The sequence below is a fragment of the Perca flavescens genome, chromosome 11 (genome assembly GCF_004354835.1).
Source record: "Perca flavescens isolate YP-PL-M2 chromosome 11, PFLA_1.0, whole genome shotgun sequence".
Lineage (NCBI taxonomy): Eukaryota > Metazoa > Chordata > Actinopteri > Perciformes > Percidae > Perca > Perca flavescens.
In genome coordinates, this window is record NC_041341.1 from 27,276,141 (window position 1) to 27,295,827 (window position 19,687).

At 37.6% G+C, this 19,687-nt stretch overlaps 1 long non-coding RNA gene across 1 annotated transcript; it reads left to right on the forward strand.

Moving 5' to 3' along the window:
- The first annotated feature begins 1,057 nt into the window (after positions 1-1,057).
- On the forward strand, positions 1,058-3,301 carry LOC114563554 (uncharacterized). The gene is made up of 3 exons (XR_003693646.1): positions 1,058-1,194; positions 1,994-2,035; positions 3,118-3,301. It is a non-coding gene; the product is annotated as an uncharacterized LOC114563554 (long non-coding RNA).
- Positions 3,302-19,687: the final 16,386 nt, after the last annotated feature.

A 19,687-nucleotide genomic window follows, 5' to 3' on the forward strand; every position in this document is an offset into this window, starting at 1 on the left:
TTATGTAGAGGGAAGAACACACCACCATCATGGTTTCTTCTTTATTTGAAATACAATTATCATACTGACTTTAATGCACGCAAGGCAAAGAAGGCATGTAGCCTATCTGTCAAAATGTAGTAGAAAATGATGGCTTGTGAAATAAATTGGTTTAACCAAAGAGAGCCACCCAGGTAAAAAAGTAGAAATATGAATGAAGTACATGAAGTATAAAACAAGTATGCTTCTACTTGTTGTGCTTTATTTAAAGAGTAGTTAATATGTACTTTTTAAAAGTATACTTCAAAATAGATGTAATTAAGTTCAACTTCAAAGTCCAAAAAGTAAGTATACTAATTTACCAGTAATCAAATTATTTTTTAAATGTACTTTTTGAAAGTATACTTTGTTGTTAATGTATTTTAAATTGTATAGAAGTTTATTTTTTTTAAGTGTATTAAATTTGACATACTTAGAGTGGCAATTCAGTGTACTTATGGGAAGTATATATTTTGGGAAATTAATTGTTAGTATACTTTTTTAAAGTGTACTATGATCTCACTTCATTAGAAGTGTGACTTCTGTACACTTTAAACAGTACACTCTAAAATAAGTGTATTTTTAGTGGCATATCAGAGTACTTTAATAAAATATGTTAAAATACAAAAATGTAAAGGGGTTACTTAGTGTACTTATAGTAAGTACACTTATTTTTAATACAGAGTTAGTATAATTTTTGAAAGTGTACACTAATTTCACTTCATCAGTAGTGTAATCTTAGTACACTGTAAACAAAGTGCACTAAATATAAGTGTACTTTTATTAGCATATCAAAGTACACTGAACAAATGGGAAATAGCAGGTCTTTGAATTTACAATGAATTTAGAATATGCTACGCAATTCATTTATATTCCTTTCAAGAACATGGTTCAATCATGTAGACTTCAGTTGTTTTTGAAATTGATTGAATTGAACATTTTAAATGATCGAATAAAGTTTGGTCACTACCGGGAATGGTATATTTGAATCAAATGGCGCCAGGAAGTGTGGGTGGCACTTCCAGGGCGGGCACTAAAACCAACCGTTTATATACTGTCTATAATAACTGATTCAACAAGGACATCACCAAAACAAGAAGAATGTGAAGAAGAATGTTGAGCGTGTGTTGACTGCGTGCAGGATTAATTCTACAGCAGCCATGTGTTCACGAAAATGTAAGTTAACATCAATCAAAATGATTTTGTTCTTGTTCATAATGTTTTGTACTGCATGTAACAGTTACAAAAGTCCGTTCACTTGTTTGTGCATTGTATAAATATATTAGTTTTCTTGTAACTAAGTTAGGTAATACCATCACTAACTAGTAACTACTTAGTTTAGCATTAATAATTGGGTTTCTCCCCCTGACGGTCCTGCTCCTAACAACGGTATTTCAATGTAGCTAATGTAAATGGCAGGCAGCCGGTGAAGAGGAGCCAGTCAGCCTCATACGAATGAGTGTTAAGTGGTTGGGTTTAGTTCGCAACATTTAGATTACATTGATGCTGTTGTAACGTTACTTTATGTAACAAAAAAAAAGGTCCGTCGAGTTGTTTGGGCATAATGTTATATGTTGGTTTGCTAATAGCTAAGGTTAGCTAGCAAAGACCACAGGCTTACAAGTTCAATGTAACGTCGGGTAAGAACGAACGTGTGTTGTAGCTAAAGCTGTCGGTTATTCAGTTACAGTGTATGTGTGTGTGTGTGTGTGTGTGTGTGTGTGTGTGTGTGTGTGTGTGTGTGTCGGTTATATGAGGGAGGGTGCTGCTGACGTGAAAATGTATCGGGGCAACTAACGTTAGCACAGTGTATGGGAACTCTTTGTTTATCATGTCATTTTCCTAAATCTCTCTCACGCAGCGTTTTTAAGGTCGGACTCAAACTGGATTTTAGCCCACCGTTGTGTCTTTGTTGTGTGCTTTCTTTTGTGTGGTCTTTTAATTATATACTGATTGTAAATGTTTTCTTTCATAGGATCTTATTTGAACAGCATACACAATCAAATGCTTTATAGTGGTAAGTGCTGTCATATTTCTTTTTTCTGTGTATATTTCCTAAAATAATTGAAAGTTACAGATGGAAACATTTATTTTTTTCTCAATTGTTTACAAATGAAAATGGACCTACTCTCACAGATATCGCCATTTTAAACTTTAACAGTATCAGAAACATTTAAACACCAACTGGTTGTTTAGTGTTATTTCTTTTTTTGAAAAACTATAAGATTTTAGAATTGTGGAAAGGTTATGTAAAATAGTTTACATACCACAATTTATTGGCAAGAACGGCATACAAATTGTAAGGCCCAACGTCTACTTATTTTTCATCTTTCTCCTACTATATTCATCTTTTTGTCTCAGTTTGAACCTTTCCTCTATTTTTTTTACTTATCTTCATATTTGTATCTTTCTTTGTCTTTACTGTCAATCTCTTTCCTGATTTGAAGTTGACAGCAAGGCTAGTACCTTTGTAGTAACCATGTTGTAATATTCTTAGAGAAATATGTACCCATATGACAGTGTACACCAGTAGTTGACTTCAAAGTGTAGTATTTAAAAAAACAATGCAATCCACATGTTTATATATGTTTATTACAGTTAATAATAATTAAATAATCTAAGTACTACTAAGTGTGGTAAAGCCACATATTTTTGCAATCTGCACTTTAGTTTGTGTGATTTGTTTCTGACTTTCATATGAACGTTTACACCAAGCTTGGTCAGTGCTCAATATACTACTGTGATTGAAGTAGTTAAATAAAAGATGTCATTCATATAAATTCATGCATCACCTTATTTCATCATCACATACAGACCTGGCCTCCAGGAAATAACAGTTTGTTTAATCTATCTAATCTTGTGTTATTCATACTATACAAGGATGTATTACTTGTCTTTGTTGAATAATACAGAAGACAAAGAGCTTAAAAAAATGATTGCATATTAAATTGCAATCACAATATTTGTGGAAAAAAATCGCAATTAGATTATTTTCTAAAATCGTTAGCCCTACTTACTACTCCCTTATGATTTAATACTTGTGTATTTGTTTCTCGATTGGTCTTATTGACTGCCTTTTTTTTTTTTTTTTTTTAATAGGGCATGGATGAAGACGCCATCAACGAGGCCACTGAAGAAACCAGTGTTGGGATTTATGTTCTTAAAGAACATGCTTCAAGTGATGAACCAGGGGACATTGGTATTGTCCTTGAAAGCATCAAGATGTTGCAAGATCTTTATAATGTAGCATTACCTGTTGCTATGCTGTTTGGACTAATGTACAGTATGCCCTGAGACCATTTTCATCTAATATAATGATAATGGCATAATAATACAGGTACACTTTTTCAAAGATCAATAAACTTTTATTTCTAAGGAATTTTTAACACTAGAACTGGAAGATATTTTAAATATCCACAATATGTCTTTGATCTCCTTTAGTAGGCTATGTCGTCTTTCACGCTGTTGTACAGTTGTGGAATTGCCGTTTGTGGCACATATGTTCCCCCAGTCAATTGGTACTGACCGTCAAATGTTTGCATTATTACTAGAGTGTTTGTGCAATAGCCTGCAGACTCTGTACTGCTGTTAACAATTATTTATTAAAAACTAAATATTACATTTAAATAATAACAAATTATATCTATCTATATCTATGTGGCTATTTGCCACATGGCGAGTAAATATTTTTACCATAATAGTTCTGTTTTTCAGCCTTCATTTTGGTGAAGGTGCAGCTACTTTCTTCTGCTCCTCTGCAGGGTGGGCCGCCACACACACATGCGCGCACACACACACAAACAAACACTGCCGCCACTTTCCTGAAACCGCTTGCAAGACATCATCCACAGCGGCGTGTATGTCTGAGTACAACGGATATCGCTCATATTCTTTTTTTTTTTCTCTTGACGCTGCCTTAACTGTTCAAGGTTCCTGCTTTTGCCAATATTTGCTTTTGTGTTTTACTTTTGTGTCAATAATAAAGATCCTTTTCTGAAATGCAATTTATAATCTGTTGATGTATTGCACTTGAACTGAATTGTAATATAATACACTTGTAGTGTAATAGCAACATTCATGCTTAAGTATAACAAAATAGGGATAAAAGTACAGATGAAATATACTTCAAACAATTTGTTTCTACCTAACACTATAATAACATTGCACTGAAAGTACGTGTTTATGATTTTTAGGTTGTAATTGAACTTCACTTCAAACACATTATTGTCATAGTGGGACACTTTAATAGCACTAAATATAGTTATGGAGTGCATTTGTAGATCACTTGAAATATCACAGACGCATACTAAATTAACAGTTTATAGTAATTATAAGTATGATAGCAGTATGCACAAAATATACTTAAACACAACTATAAGTTGCGCTACAATGCCTTTTTAAGTATATTTCAATAAGAATGGCAATACAATGCAATTGTACTGTAAGTGTGCTTATTTGCTTATGAATCTTGATTTTCATTAGTGTATTTTAGTGCACTTGAAGTTTAAAAAAAGTTGTTCCATTTTAGTATACTATTTACACTTGAAGTGTAGTCAAATAGATGTTAAGTTGAAGTTAATACATAATTGAATACACTTAACTATACTTGGATTTGACGAAAATAGTACAAAATTTAGAAAATATACTTAGTACACTTTATTAAAGTATATTTTTAATAGAATTCTTTTTCACCTGGGCAAGTAAACAACACAAGTTTTTTTTTCTGCATGTATTTTTTTTTTTTAAGCGTAACCGCAGAAGATAATGCATGCACTGTAATGACAAAGACTTGGCCCTGGCAAAAATGATTACCAAAATTGACTATTTTATTAGGGGTCTGTACCCACCAAATACCAAATGGTAAATAAATATATAAGATATACAGGTTTCTTGAAGTAAATAAGGACACAAAATATGATGATTGAAATTTCTACATTAAATGGTTTATTATTGGTCAAAATATCAGTGTACTATACATTTTTGTATTAACAGGTCCAACAAGAGAAAACTACATCAATTGTCCAAGTCTTGACAGGGGTCAGCGTAGGGGTTATAATTACGTATATAAATGTAAGGAGCATGTAAAGCCTACATTGCAAACTGTTACTGCTCACTCAGACATCTGCTGCCATCAATAAAAAAAATCTTGGTCACTGTTCAGAAAAATTGTCTTAATATCTCAAGAGATTAAGCTCAGATGAAAATCTTCCCCCCTTTGGTGCTTCAGAAGTTTGGTGCTGTGCTCCTTTGTGGATTCTTTAAAGTTCTCTATGAGGTTTTCATTTGTAATTTTATAAAACACACAGATTATTTAGCATTTAAGACAGCTAGGTATTAGCCTTAGTACTATATACTGTAATTCTTTGGGAAAGTATCTACATAAAGAAGCATTTTACTTAAGGCACTACTAGCACTGCTTTATATCTTAGGGACCCTCCACATTTATATTCTTCAAACATGATGTTGAAAATGTTGGGCCCTCGGCCATTAACTCATTTATAAATGAGCAGAGGCACTTTAAAATATCTGGTGTACAGAAATATGAGTGGAAGTAATGTGTTCAGCTATTCTGGTACTTGTCAGAAGTCTGGCAGCAGCATTTTGAATGTGCTGCCGTTGTCAAATGCTCTTTTTTGGAAAGATCAAACAAGAGACTTTTGCAATAGTCCCGCCTGCTGGAGATTAAAGCATTAATAGGTTTCTTTAAATCTTGTACAGACATGCAACCTGTAACTCTTGCTATTTTTTTTAAATGATGAAAGGCTAGTTATTGCCTTGATGTGCCTGCTAAAGCTAGATTTCTGACTAGGCCTTTGGTCTTTCTAGCCTCAGAATAAACATAAGCAATAACTGAGTATTTCTCTGTCTTGTCTTTATTTAAGTAAAGGAAATACGAGTTGATATAGTTGTTTACTTTCTCTAAGCACTGACACCGTGAATCCATAGTACCACAGTCATTCAGTGAAAGTATTGGTAAATGTGTGTAATCTGTTTAACACCCTATATCTTGCAGTATTTGGCCAAAGAGAGATGTTGAACCCTGGGGGATGTCAGGGTTATGCAGTCACATTGCAATATAGACAGAATTGTTTATTACAATTTATATAAACAAATATTCATTTTCCATTTATGTATTTGAATTGTGTAATATCCATAATGTTGAGGCTTGTTCAGGTAATCTCATTTTTAAATTATCAGGCAATTGAGCACACCAATACAGCATTGCAACAATTTATGGCTTGTTATATGTCTCCATAAAAAAATTGCAAGGTTTTTATACTAGGTAGTTCTATCCCAAATGCTTTTGAAGGATGCATCGAGAAATTGACAGAGTAAGAAATTATTTCCATCTCCTCAAGAGTGGGTGCCACATTTTGAAAATATGTAATTTCCTTCAGAAAATACCAGTTCTACCAATTTTACTTTACTTTGAAAGCACAGAACTAATTTCCAGTGTAGTCAGGATCTGAAATGAATGGTATTGAAACAGTAAAATTGGTTATTAACAAATACATATATAGTTTTCCCGGCACACATGCAGTATAGTTCATTGTATTATAGACTCTGCCATGATTTCATATTTTTTTCCCTTTCTCAGATTATGCCCCTGTTGGCCACTGTATGTTCTCTGTCAGGTCAAATCACATCAAAACAGGGAGTTTGCTTTCAGTGGCTCGCAGCACAGTGTCCAAATGTGCACACTGCACGCTTGCAGTATAAAGCATATATATTTGATACAATGACTTTGCTGTTCAGTTTTGCTTATGTTGCTTGCCACCATAACCTGTTACTAGGCTGCACTTCCTAAATGCTATTTTTATTTTAATGTTGTTATCTACTACCGTAGGATAATTTTGCAGAATTAGACATTTGTGTAGTGATAATAAATAAGCAAAATTAGAAGGGTCAAATAAATTGAGTTAACACTCCCATGATAAAAACATTATGATGAAGGGCTTTCTGATTATCTCCGTTTGTCTGTCCACCTATTTGTAAATGTGGTCCCGGGTTCATAGTCATTACCTAGAAGTAACCCTGACTATAAACCTTCAACGTTAACATTGACCTTATAATACATTAAGTGTCTAAAATAAAAGATCATAAAGGGAAAAAAGTGAATGCATACAATTTTCAATTTCTATTATTCATGTGAAGAGCCATCTCTCAAAGATTTTTGTTTCAGTCAAGTGACAGTAATGTTACTATGCGAGATTTAGCTATGAACCTCATAGGAAGTCTTATTTATAGTGTGTGTTACTATCTTAGTAGTGTCTTAAAATGTGTAAATTTACATTGATTTTCCTTTCTGCTGCCTCAATATTAACATGGTGGTCTACTGATCCTCAAAGGATGATGGGATTCATCTATTTTACCAAGAACTTAATTATCAAGGTCAGGCGATTCACTCTACGACAGTGCGCTAATAATCTCCTTCCTGCAAGTTAACGCCATCCAAGCATATTGGACCTTTTCCGTGCTTTGCCCTTTGAGGTTCCGAACACCCTTGATAATTAGTCTTACTTTTTAGACAGACCATTTTACGAAACTGGTTTGTGGTTGGTGTTCAATGGGCTTGTCATGTTTTCCCACGATGTTTTCATTTGTTTGACATTAGACTGGCATGTCATTGTGTTGCACGGTCTTCTTCTGCAGTAGCACCTAACTGAGGTTAGTGCCAAAAACTTCTTTCTTTTTCGTTTCTCAATGCAACCAACTCCTAATATTTGCACAACAGCAGTCGATAGAATTGCGTATTAATTCATATTTACTTTTTAGATTTTCTACAAATTTGCCCTACATTTGGATGGGAAATTGACTAGATGCTGCCTCTAGGAAAGCTCAGGCTACATTGAAATCAAAAAGGAAAAGCCACAAAATCCCAACCCAAAGGAAAGTCACATTGTATTATCCAAGTTGGAGGCTCAACAGGTAATTTTACTTTTTGTCTTAGTGGCAATTTTCAATGTTATTGTCCTAAGGAAATATTAAGGCTAAATTGAATTATGTTTGGGGCATATTTGAAATGTCCACAGATGCTATCATCAACAAGAGCTTAATCTAGCCCTTATAATGTTAATACTGTCCTCCTAACCCATATGCAAATGGAAGAAGGGCCTTCAGTGAGACAAGACAGGATGAGTCATGTAGCTAATGCCATTTTGTTCGGCCTATAATAAGGAAGTGGTAACATAAATTGAGATATGAGAGAAGATGCAACACATTTCAGAGCAATTGTAAGATTTTAGTGATGGTCTTTTCTTTAGCCAACTTTAGTAACAAATCACATTAAGGATCTGCTTACGTTTTTGTGTAATTAGGTTATATATGTCTGTCATGTATGTCTTTTGGTGTTATTCATCTTATGTATGTCTGTATGTATGTTTATGTCCTCTTTTTTTGTATGAGCTACCCAGGGATGCAAAATGAATTTCAGCACTGGATGACAATAAAGTTGTATTGTATCGTATCGTATTCTGGAAGTGGCAGCCATGCTGTCAACAAAGCATCAGCTTTAGATTGCCAAAATGGTTTGCCATTTTTCCATCCCTATGACAAGCCAGGCAGTTGGGTTAGATGTCAGGTGTGGTAGTGCCAGACTACCTGCAAACAGCCTGGGTGCCAGAAGCTTATTGTGTTGACACACACACATACACATACACACATACACACACACACACACAATTGGCCCCAGCTTTCAAAAGGACGCCAAGATGACATTAGCTGTTTTTGATGTAGGGACCTTTTAAAGCAAGAAAGGTGCTAAAACCACATATCAAAAGGTAAGTGAAAACATTATTAATTGAGAGCAGTGAATAAAGACATAATATCAGCTCAGATCCAAGCTAATTATTTGAATTAGTCAACTTTTATCCACTGAGCAAAACAGACACCTTTTATATTCTGCACTCAACAACAAACAGCTGGGGGCACCTTCTCACAAAGCTTTAACATTTATATCGTATATTTCAAGGCTTCTCTATAATATACAGGTGTCTTGATCCATGGCTTGTATCTCAGATTCATAAATCACACAAAAAACATTTTCATGTCACTGCTGCTTTGTTTTTTCATAAATCTTCAAAGAAGAGAAGGTACATTATTCCATTTTGAACATTTTATTGAGGAGAGCTTTTGTTTCGCAAGAAGGGACACATTAGCTAGGATGAATGATCTGGATTGTCTGATTGGCTCATTGCCTCATTCCTCTTCTTGGTTTTACTTTTATATGATTTGACATTATCATACATTTCTTCCTAAGGGTAAGGTTTCAAGGGTTTGGTAAAAGAAATTAATGGTCATTGAGAGCAAAACTTCCCTCATTTCCCTCATGATTCTGTCACTTTGAGATGCTTTTAACAGAGTTCTCCTTCTTGGAACAAGACAGACTAACATTAGAACTTTGTTCACCATCTTGGTTTAGTATGTTTGCCTGCTAGCATTAGCACAACAAGCACAGCCTAAGCTGATGGATCATTTGAAGGTAAAACATTGGACAATTGGGGTGCTCTAGTGACCTGCAAAGCTGAGAACTACTGATTACACTTTGATGAACTTTGGATATGTAATGCACCTTATGTTCTACATTCATCTGCAGTGTTTCAGGGTTACATTTAACAGAGGGCTACATTATTTGTTTGTTCATTGACGCAGTGATGCAGTTTCTTACACACACATGTTGGATTCCCATAGGGTACAGATTTGACCATTGGCAAATTATCAAAAGATGTTTTATCAATATTAATAAAGTTATGAATATGGTTATTAATAACTTTATCAGATCGACAAACAATCAAAACGGGGCACCACCCTGCAAGTCAGGGACCAATAATCAAACTGTGGAACAGTCTCATTTCTGTGAAAATCCTTTCAAAGGAAACAAAGGAAGGGGTGATTTCGAGCACGGACCGGTTCAGCCAGCAATTATTACAACAAGTACACAAATAATCACAAGCAACTGCTAATTAAGTATAATAAGATTTATTAATGTCACAATTATCAGTAGCTAATCAATAATCCTTCAATAATAAACTTATATACCTTTTTACAATATCACAACCAAAAACAAAGCAGCATGGACACGTCTGTGTCTGTGTGAGTGTGTGAGAGAGAGAGTGAGTGAAAGAGGAGGGGCGGTGTCGAAATGTAGTTCTAACACAAAACTACAAAATGGCTACTCCGGTGAGCTGCACATAACTATTTAGCCTCAAGAGGGCGTTAGTGATGCTGGGTGCACGAGGAGGGGCTGAAGAAGCCGGGGTACGCTTACCCGGTACGGTAGTTCCTGTGTTAGCTCTGTACGAACGTAAGCCGATTCCACGTGGCTAAGCTAGCAGCGTTAGCTCGGGAGCTACGCGGCTAGCCTGTGTCGTGTGTGTGTGTGTGTTTGTGTTAGTAAAAGAAGAAAGAGAAGAAGAGTAAAGAAAAGAGGCACTCTGATCTTAGTTATTGATAACCACTCCAGTGGCTAACAGCTGATTTACCGTGATTATCTCGCGGACAGTAACTAAACTCCGTGAAAGGAGTGACTTAGCAGGTAGCGATTACAGTTATACCCAGCTACTTAACACAACAACAGTATCGTGATCGCTGATACATTCACAGAAAAAGATTAATAATCACGTATAGACCAGTACAAAATTAAAATCATAGATCACATTAATGGCAACAAGTGGTAGCAAACCCTTTGCTCATTAATAAAACACACTACTTATCTCTGCCCAGATGTAAGCCTTCTTACGGGTGTGTTCAGTCCGTTTATTCCTATCCATAGATTTCCACAGAAATTAAACAGAGCGGGTCCCTGGCGCTCGTCAGCGGCCACGGAGAAACTTCCCTCCAAAAAGGCAGCAAGGGGGCAAGTTTAGTTGACTTTGAGAAGAAAAACGTCGTTTCCTTCTCACTGCAGATATGAAAACACTGGTGCATTTTCAAGGATCCACCGAAATAAAATCCACTTTCTCCAGAAAATGGAAGTTCAGCACAAGCGCTTGCGTGCCTCCTGTCAGCAACGTTGAGTTGCAAGTGAAGATAACAGGATTTTGGGTGATCAGGCTTATTTATAGGTCAAGACTTCATGCTGTGTTTACGGTCCCGCTGACCCAATAGGAAGACTTGAAACTCTTGAAAGTGTCGAGACTACAATCATGTAGTTCTTTGACTTCCTGCCAGTTGTGAGGCTTGTTCCTTCTGGCTGGGACTTTTGCATAGAGGTGTGAATTAACCAGGCTTTGGGGTTTACATACAGGCCACGATTCCTTTGTCTCTCTGGTCAGCTCAATCTGAGGCCTTTTTGGTTAAATCAGGTTTAACCAGCTTCTTGGTCCCCAACACACACACACACACACTCCGATTTAAACAAGTTCTCACTTTAATATATAGTTCAGAGCCAAAACAAACCTTTCCTCACAGAGTTCTGTCATAGTCTTTGGCCCAGAGCAGGACCACGTCACTGTTTGGTGTTGTCTTTCGTCTGAAAAAAATAATTAGAGATATTGAGTCCAGACAAGATTTAGGGAGAATTGTGATGCAGGCCTAAATAACATAAATTCAGAGTACATTCATTAGATATGACTTTGTTTTGGAATCCTCATTAGATCAACCTCAAAAATGTGTTCAACTGAGTGTTATTGCCATTGCGGATTTCAGCAATTATATTAAGATTCTATAATGTGTGTGGTAGAACATATGAAAGAAAAAGGCATACTTTACTACATACAGTATTTGGATACCACTGTGCAGAATATCCAAAGAAGCTAGCTAGTACAGGCTCTATAATAGTATATAAAAGTATAAACATACTTGCTATTTGGTGATTGAAATCCAACCAAATGAAGCAGTGCATCTTCCCTGGCTGGAAATGTTCATTTACTGTACTCATAATTATCACTCTTTACACTGACTGAGGAAATGACAAGTGAAAGAAACTTTTTCTCATTATTCAAGTCCCATTTATATTTCAGTTCACATTCCAGTCAATGAGTTTAGATTCAAATCTAGATTCTCTATCCTACTGATTTGTGCTCAATGTGAGTAAAATATAGTGCCAAGTCAACTTAAAACCACAACTCATTAAGGTTTTTCTCTTCTGTTCCTCAGACATTTGAATAAGGAGAATCCCATATGGTGCCTGCAGTGATATGAAATATGCTATTTATGCAGATAATTGCCAAATGTGTCTTTGCCACCATATGCTTAGGTTTTTGCTGAATTAATTGCAATACTCCTTGTCCGCTTTCCTTGTGCGGTAGGGTGTTGGTGGTATTTAATTTTTAGGTTTTAACATGGATGAATGTTCGGTTCTGAAGTGGAATCATAAATTAGCTCGTATTATGATTAATTAGGAAGTTAAAGGTTAAACTCAAACATAATTAAAGGTTAAAGTCTACAAGAAAATCATCTCCTGGAAAGACGTTCCACATGTTTGTTTACTGGTTAAAAGGTCACCACTTAAAGGACTATTCATGCTCAGTTGTTGTTGTTTTTTTCAATCAAATTACCTTGGTTCTGCCATCATAATAATCGATAAGTCATTATAAAAATGTCACCAATTAATTTACTGTAGATATTCAGTTTACCAAGAGTGCAGCTGTGCAATGGTTTTAATTTCCACACTAAATTGAGCATCAGCGTCAGTTCTGGCAGGCCAAGTAGTTAAGACGCTGCTAACCGCTATTGGCCAACAACACGGTTACATTAGCTGAGCTGCAACTGCTGAGCTGCATCAGCTGGTCAACTCCCCTCGCTGCTAAATGGCTACACTCAAACAGGGCGCCCTACTTAAAGCTGCTGTAGTTTGCTCTAACTGCTTGCTGGTCGCATCTATGCAACCCACCTCCTCCCCAGCTCCACCTTATTGTGTATAACTGCTCTGTTCATAGGGGGAATAGTTTAGCTCTCTCAGTCTTAAACTGTGTGAGTGTCTCCTAATGCTGCTGCTGCTGTCCAATTTCCACTTTTTTTTTGTAAACAGTGCCCCTTTACAAAATGTTGTTCTGACTACTTTAAGTTGTGGATGTGAACTGTTCTCCAGTTCCAGGGACAGAGCACAGTGGGACTGCAGAAAAGAAGGCATAACAGCACCTTGTCTATCTCAGGCAACTGGAGAAGTCTGGACTAAGCCCCCCACCATCCTCATATCATCAGTAAAGAGTTCACCGTTTGTTATGGTAACTACACTCCAGTCAGGTGCGATTCCAGGATTTTTTAAGTGGGATGGCACAGCGGGGACCAATAATCTGTCAACTTCACTCGTTTTTATTTTAAACAAATTAAATATCAGAATACAAAACATTTCCTATAGGCTCAGTCTGCCACTTAAACATTTTTAAATAAATTCCAGTGCTGGTTACATAGTACATGAACATCCGAATTTTGGATACATCATGGAAACATTTATTGGTCATGTGACAAGGGCTGGGAAGATTGGCAGAACAGGCAGCCAATGGAAATCACAATTGTCAGGCCGGTTACACACTGCACGCGTCGCGCGAGCGTGGCATTTCTGTTGCGTCTCAGCTGCGTGGATTTTTCTGTGTCCTACACACCAGAAGCGCGTCTGACGCGACGCTGCTCCTGCTGCTAGATACAGGGAGGGCTGATCTCGGGACATAGTGCCGACAGATTCAAACTCTGAAAAATGGGTAAGTGGGCTGTCTGTTTATAACAACTTTGTGTAACTGTGAAGAGCCTATATAGCCTATCTGATGGATCTGTTGGACCATCACTCAGACCACACACTATGTTGTTATCGTAGCCTATCCTACCATTTATATATAGCCTACTGATTTGATTAAAGCAAGACAACGTCAGCAGTATTGACTGCAAAATATGTTACAGAATATTTCGTTCTGTATGACAGGTGCAATATTTGAAAATATTTTCTCTGAAATTTTGAATTAAATTTATATCTACATTGATGTCAAAACCTAGACTTTCAAACATCAAGATGCCATTTATTAATGTGCATTCGTGTCTAAATGACATATACACATATTTTCCTATTCTATTTTGCCTGGAAACGCTTCCAACACGCTCACGTCTCGTGTGAAAAATAGGCGTTGGTTCTATTTCTAGCAGGCACGCGTCTCACGCCGGCAGTGTGTAAGCTCTAACCTGTTAACATGGGAGCTTGAAATATAAACGGACACGCCACGCAGCTGACAGCGTGTAACCGGCCTCAGATTGACAACACTCTAGCCCAATGAATTGGGCCCCCCTTCTAGCCCCGCCCCTGACTCCAGTCAGCCACATTGCTCCACAGAGGGTGTCGCAAATTGACCTGCACATCACTGAGAGTGAGCTTTCTTGGCTTTACAACATTTATACCAAGCATTACTTGAGGTAGACTCAGACGATCAAATATTCCAGTCACTCAAGCTACAGGCTGTTCCTGCACGCTTCATATCAGCTGAATGGCTAACAGCTGCTGTAGACCAGCCTATGGGTAGAGCTCTTCCCAAGGACTCCCAAGGAAAAAGTAATGCAGTTTAGCGCTCATATTCACCACACCAACACAATTATCTCCCACATGAGAATTCTGTTGTACTGTAATATTCTATTGTATGGCACCTGTATTACAGAGGAGCAGTGCTGATTTGCATCTTATTTAAAGGCATTTAAAAAGGCACAGTGTGTGGGTGCCCTGATAGCACAGTTGGTAGAACAAGCGCCCATATATAGAGGTTAACTCCTTGACGCAGCAGGCCTGGGTTCGACTACGACTTGCGGCCCTTTGCTGCATGTCATTCCTCCTCCCTATTGCCTTTCATGTTTTCAGCTTTCCTGTCAAAATAAAAATCCACTTAAATGCCCAAAAAATTATCTTAAAAAAAAAAGAAAAAAGGCACAGTGCGTATACACCGTTGCATAATGCGTACCCTGTGCCTCATCCATAGCAGATCAGCTGGGCTCTTTACGATTTGCATATAGCTGTACACAGAGGGACTGAGGATTAGCATGGTCACTAGCCATTTGCTTTTCATTAACACTTACCGATTACATTTTTTTTAATTTAGTGCTGCTTTAAATGCAGTGCAGACACATTTCTCCCAAAGCCTCCTCATCTGAGCGCCCACTGTGGGCTGGCCCATATGGACCAAACATCATATCTCGGTCTTTTTCGGCTGAATGGCGATACACAATATACATCTTGGTATTTTCTACAAAGTGGGCTAAATGTTCAGTTGTCAAAGCCACATGTGAGATGTCAGAAGCACTTTTATTAAAACAGACTGATCAAAATAAAATACAAAGAAAGGGTTTTAAAATATACAGCTGAAAAACATTTAAGGGTCAAATTACAATTAAATAGACTATATAAAAACAGGACTATCTCTGACTCTGAGAATGCTCCTTCAGCCCTTTTCAACAACAACTGACTGATTAAGAGAGAGAGAGAGAGAGAGAGAGAGAGAGAGAGAGAGAGAGAGAGAGGCTTATAGACGAGAGAGCGGGACATGTGATAGACTGAAGTGTATGATAAAAAAAACTTTTATTCATGAGGTTGATTGTTACTGTATAATTCTCTGGTTTGTAAGTGTCACAACTACAATGCAGACTGGATTCTCTACTCGCCGAGTGACAGCTGACTCATATGAACGGGTCCAGCGCGTGTGGAATGTACATCGGCAAGTCATCAGTGTTACATTCGTTTGTGTATGAAATATCTGTATCGTCATTGCGCTGGATTTTTAGGAGCTATGATAATCTGGTCAAGGGTCATGTCTCACTCTCTCTTACTCACAGAACTGAAGTTAACTTTACATCCAATAACTTCTGTTCTTCAGTGTTTTTCACCGTTGCGGACACCACAACAGAACGTTACCAGCATAAACAGTTTACAACAAATAGATGTTTTCCTCTCCTGCTTAAATAAATATACATCTGTGCAAACAATTGTATACGTAGTCAGATGTCAGCCATGTGGACCTGGCTGTGTCTCTGAGCGAGTGGGGGTTGGGTTGAGCGGAAAGTGTGAGAGAGGAGAAATGCAAACACAGGCACAGCTTTATGGAAGACATGGGTTATGTAACACAACATCAAACTATATCTGTATAAACGGTATTGTCTTATCCCATATATTGTTTTGAAAATATATTGATATACCTTAAAAAGTCAATATACCGCCCAGCTGTACGCACACAGAAGGTCTGCTTTAAACATGTTTAATGGGAGGAGAACAAGCATATGGTAATGCCTTCCATGAGTTTACCTTGAACACCCAACCTGCAAGTATGTTTCTCTACTATTAATGTTTCATATTCCCATAGGCCGAGAAAACTCTGGCTGCACGAGAAATACAAAAGGAAAGGAAAATAAATTTGACCAATGCATACATTTAAGATACTCTATGGGACAAAACAAGACTCTCTCTACGTAGGCTGGTGTAGATGTTCGCTGAAGAGTATTTGTCACACAATACACAGGCAAATAAATTACACGGCAGATTAGGGCCACTAAAACCACACAAGTAGGCATGGATTCAAACTGGCTTCTCTAATGCTGAGCTCTGTTTGACACAGCAATAATAAAAAGGAATGCTACAACCCTAATGACAAAAGCTTTTCTTTTTTTTTTTTTTTTTTAGCAATTTAGCCCCTGGTTGTTTGGAACAATTGCTGGACTGGAACACAGTTGCACACAGATAAATGGGACCATGTTTCTTGGCTGGTCTGCCTCAGCAATCACTCCAAGTTGTTGTTCCACACCACACATGCCAAATCTTACCAAACAAACAGTCTTGAATGCTGTCTCTCAAGTAGGTTGCAAAGCAGGAAGAAAGGCCAAGGTGAGTTTTCTGCCCCCTTTTAAAGCCTCTGCTTGTTGTCTAGGTCCTAGTGCTAAGGGACTGTTTGTTATTTATTTCAGGGGCCACCAGAGGAGTTTTGGGATCTTTAACCAAAATAGACCTGACCTTCCTTTTACCAGCAATACATTCTGGATGACCAACAATTTATTGATGCCTTTTGTACTGGTTTATGGTTGGCAAAGATATGCATTTGCCCATTGTTTTTTCACAGCCACGGCATAAGTGACTAAACCTCTCCATTCTCATCTTACACATCATACTCCTCTGTTATCGTGTGGTGGCCATTTCAGTAGATTTACTCATTAACATTGTTGTGGAAACCCAATAAGCATGGAAACTAAATGCACACTTCCTGCATTACTTCAAATACTAAGATACTCATCTAGTGAACTAGTATTCTAATGAAATAAAAACTATAAAACATTGAGACCTTTCAACAAAGCACACTGGGTAATAACTGGTTGCTATGGACTCGTCACTAAGCTTCCTCAGTCATTGTATATTTTAGCATAGGTAAAGCTGCCGAAGCTGAACATTATCCAAAACTCCATTTCTCAGACGAGTGTCAATTTAGGAGCTTGCATGCTACCACTCCTTCCTTCTCAAATGCCTTGAAAAGGTTGTCGTTTATATATAATATCACCGGGACCGAAAGGATATTTGAGTCGGGTATGGCTGCAGCCTGCAGACCCCTCCCGTCTAATGTAGTGTTGATGAACTAACCGAAGAGCCGGTTAATTAACCCGACTCGTGTCACTGAACCGGGAGAATCGAGTGCCATACGTCAATGAATCGACTCACTCCTGTTTTTTCTTTTACCTCATTCTTGCCGTGTATAGCTAGTATTCTTCTGCTACTGTGTGTGTAGTAATCTAGCTCATTAGCGGTTACATTCGTAACTCGTAATGTAATCACATTCGAAGGAAAATGAGTTTTACCTGTTCATTTAAGCTCATAGCTCCAGAGACAGATATGTGCATTGAGTTCTGTGAATTTGAGTGGTCCTGGGAAGCAATCACAATTATCGAGTACGTTTCAACACAGCCAGGCCACAAAACTTAACTGAACTTCCTCTGACCGTCACCCCTCATTCCTCTCGCAGCGGAAAGGGTCAGGAACTTGTGCACTTAGCATGCTGTGGGGCTCAAATAACACAGAGACTCCATGAAAAAAAAAAAAGCTAAACCATTTCCTCAACATCCGCTACCACAGCAGGTTTTTGCCTCCTGTAAGCTGGCAGGGCCTTGTGCGACTGACATGAAGTGGATTTAAACCAATAGTGTGATTATAGCAGCAGCCAGACAGAGCTTGGACTTGCCAACTGTGACTATGGCTCAGAGAGGCAGGCTGCTGTTTATGATCAACCAGATGCTTCAAATGCTCTCCTTCTCTAGGCTACCTTACAAGGTTCCACAGAGAGGCAGACAGAAAACCACCAATTTGGTACTGAGGAATGGAGAGACAAAGGCTAGCCCTGAGCTACCTTTGGAGTGTTACCATTATTTATTTTTTCCCTGTTTGGATGAATTTGTTTGCAGAGAGGAGTACACCACACACTACGGTCTGCTAGTATATATCCATCACGGATAATGGCCCATAGAGGTGGTCAGTCTGTGACTAATAGGTCAGATGTGTATGAGTACAATCCCCCGAGCCATGCATATCTGGCTGTATCCGAACAAATAATGTATACAGACTCCTCTGTTCCAGTCCATCTCTTTCATTTCCCACCCATACACTATATTGCTGAGGTAGGGAACAATTGTTCCGCTACATACTTCCCTCCTCTCTCCATTTTCTCTCACCAATTCAGTACATCTGAGAGACAGTCTCCAGGGAAGGAGGATATTAATAGATAGGTGGAGACAGTGGCTATTTTCAAATACACATCATGGCTAATGGCTGCAGTTAAGATTGTGTTGGGATTAAGTCTGCAACATGAACCTCTCGTATCTCTGCTGCCATAAAAAGACATATAACGTCTGAGTGATCTGACACAGCAAGGTATCCTGATTAGGTAGAGGCGAAGTACTGTCTTACACAGAGTGTATTATTGCATTTGTACCATGGCCACTTATTGTACCACAGGGAAAAAAAGATCCTTTGTAGTCAGTTTATTCCATGGCTTGTTTAATTTCACCAGTGAAAAATGACTGCATACACAGAACTATTGTTGCTATGGCTATCTGCATTTCTTTTAATTTAATTTTTTTAAATATTGCTCATTGATTTAAAAAAAGTGGTTAAACTATTAACTACCATATGTTTTAAGTTTGAGAGACACATGCCAGCGAATAAAAAAAAACACATCTTTTATCAAAAAATGATCAAACAAACAATCTGTAGTTGTTCAAACTTTACATTATTTTAAGCACTTTTAGAACTTCTTAGTTAACAAAACAATATCCACTTAAGGTCCACTTACTTGCTTGTTCTAAAGACCGTATGTTATGGTGCAGTAGAAAGCTCCAGAAGTGCTGTTTCCAAAGTCAACCTTTGTCCTCTCACCTCGTTGCATTAAAGAACTTTCAATTCTAAACTTGTTTTAGTACGTACCAGTAGAAGCTGTTCTTACTAGACACTTTGTGACCAAGCACACAATGCCTGAATAAAATCCATTCAAGTGATATAAAACATTTTATTTGGTTGAGTAAATAATGGGGATGCAACCAGTTGTTCTAGCAGCTTGTGCAGACTGTGAACACTACAAAAACCTGAACATTCAGCTAGAGTAGGCAACTGCTACTTATATATGCATGAGTTTATGCATTATTGGGGTTTGTTTTGTATACGTAATCTTGGTTTGTCTGCTTATTTTCTGCAGCTATGGGGCTATAGGTATATAGGGAGCACCGATAGATT